This window comes from Podarcis pityusensis (assembly GCF_964106645.2).
Source record: "Podarcis pityusensis genome assembly, chromosome: 5".
Lineage (NCBI taxonomy): Eukaryota > Metazoa > Chordata > Lepidosauria > Squamata > Lacertidae > Podarcis > Podarcis pityusensis.
The window spans coordinates 92,771,614-92,774,304 of NC_138032.1; positions in this window are offsets into that span (position 1 = coordinate 92,771,614).

Sequence of the window (2,691 nt, forward strand, 5' to 3'; positions counted from 1 at the left end):
GCAGAGGGGGAAATCACTACATTAAGATGCTGCACTGGTTGGAGGGGATGCTAAGCAGCACGTCGGGGCTGCCGTCGTCCTGGTGCGAGGAGTTCCATTGGCCCTTCCCCGCCTGAGGGGGGGGGGAGGGAGACTCTCACCCATGCCGCCCGCCAGCCCGGCATGAGGCGGTTGCGGCGCCACGGCGGCCGCTGAAGTGCCGCCCTTCTGCGTCCCTCCCCCTCCCTCAGGCCGCCTCCTCAGCCGCCACTGCCGCCTCCGGCTTCCCCTGGCAGCGTGGCGGAAGTCTCGCAAGAGAGGGGCTGCCTGCCTGCCCACCGCCACCTGTCTCCTCACGACATGCCCCTGAAGGGGAAAAGGGAGAGACGGAGACGCAGCAGCTCGTGCGCGCGCTCTCTCTCATGGCAGAGGACCCCAAGCCGCTGCTTCCCTCCTGAGCCGAGCGAGCATGAAACCCGGGAAATTTAAGGGACATCATCAATAAGGGGCAGCAGCGGGACATGGCGCTGGGATAAGGGAGTTTCCTGCCAAATAAGGGACAGTTGACAGCTATGGTCAGAGCCTGCAAAGCCACAACACCGAGCAGTGGTAGAGTGACTCGCCTGCGAGGAAATGTGAGCTCGCTTTCGCGATTTTCTGGGCGCTCCGGAGCCACCGCCTGTTGCTTTTCCTGCTGTGCCTTCGAAGGGCACTGTCGCCTGCGTACTGCCACCGCTGCCTCCGCTCCACACGCTGGGCCTGTTGTGTGCTGCTGCTGCCTAAGGCCCAGGCGGCAGGACCATTTCCCGCGCCAGTCACGGTGGTGAAGATGCCACGTGGCGCTTTTATGCGTTTCTCTCTCCCCCCCCCCCCCGCAGCATCTGGCCAGTCATTTGCCGCGCAAAGCGGGCCGTGCGGAGGCTGCCGCCAGCGGAGGAGAAGGGCAGACCTGGTGCCAGGAGGAGAGCGGGAAAGGCTGCGATCCCGAGAATGCTGCCGGCACAGGGGAGCAGAAAGCACTTTCTTGGGTCGCCACTCCGCTGCACCATGTTCAACAGGTCTGTGAATGAAACCCGAGTTTACGTATAAGCTAAACAGGCTATAGCTTAGGGGGCCCCCAAAAAAATTCAAAGCAGAGATCTATGTACATTTCTAAAATATAAGAAAAAAACAAATAAAATAAAACCTACATACAGAAGCAGTGTTTTGTGTTGCGTAGGCTCCTATGATGTAAGTCATATGCCTAGCCTGCTCCCTAAAATATCACTTGCTTGCTCATTTCTATATATAGGGTGCCTACATTCTGCATGGACTGGATATCTAGATACCTATTAGGTCCATAAATGACCATATAGCATATATTCAAAACAGGTCTGTGAATGAAACAGGCAGTGCCGAGTTTACGTATAAGCTAAACAGGCTATAGCTTAGGGGCCCCCCAAAAAAATTCAAAGCAGAGATCTATGTACATTTCTAAAATATAAGAAAAAAACAAATAAAATAAAACCTACATACAGAAGCAGTGTTTTGTGTTGCGTAGGCTCCTATGATGTAAGTCATATGCCTAGCCTGCTCCCTAAAATATCACTGGTTTGCTCATTTCTATATATAGGGTGCCTACATTCATATATTCAACACAAGAAACAGCGGCAATTTGTTGTTGACAAAGGACAGCTGGACATATAAAGGGCCCCATTACCTTCAGTAGCCTAGGGCCTCAGCAAACCAAAATCCAGCCCTGATTACTACTAACGACATGAGATTTCAGATTTCCAGGAAGACACAAGATCTACCCACTCTGGAAGAATGGCAGATGAAGGTGATTGACTACATGGAACTGGCGGAAATGACTGGCAGAATCCGAGACCAGAGAGAAGAGACGGTGAAAGAAGACTGGAAGAAATTTAAAGACTATTTACAGAAATATTGTAAAATTAAGGAATCTTAGAAGGATGTTGGATAGAAACTAAGGGTTTTTTAGCTGTAATGCTTTAAGAGATATGAAAAAAGGTTTGCAACTGGGTAATTTCAATGGTAAGGATTTGCTGAATCAACAAATTGAACTGGAATACAAAAAAGGGAGGTATGAGGAGGTCCGGGGAAATAAGTATAAGGAAGATAGGTTATGGAAATTTAATGTCCTTTTAATTGTTTTATTTGGTATGTTTACTTTTATTTTTTACTTCTTTGGTTATATTTAAAAAAAAAAACTTTATTCTTGTTTTCTGTATTTTGTATTTTTTTTTGAAACTTTAATAAATATCATTTAAAAAAAAAAAGAGAGATTTCAGATTTCCAAACCCAGGTGTACATTTTACTATAGACGTCCTACTGGTTTAAACTTATGTTGCGGACGCCAAATAACAAAAACAATAATCTTTTTGATTTCGTTTTAAATAGGATTCTTATTAAACCTCAATCCGGCCCTCATCCAACCTCAATCCGGCCCTGCCAAAGGGAGCTCCCGCCCGCTTCCCTTTCACCCGGACGAGGCACGTGGGAAACCAAAGCGGGGATTTTGTTCACCGATTAAGGGCTAGCCTTGAGCAAGCGCGAGCCTTTATTCTGCCAAAATCAGAACTTTTTACTTCGTTTAAGGTGACCTGAGGTATTTACCCCGCGCCCCTCCCCCCCCCGCTCAGATCCGGAACCATTAACTCTCCCCCGCCCCTTGGCTGGAGCGGCTGGCGCGCGGCGTGACGTCATCTCCGC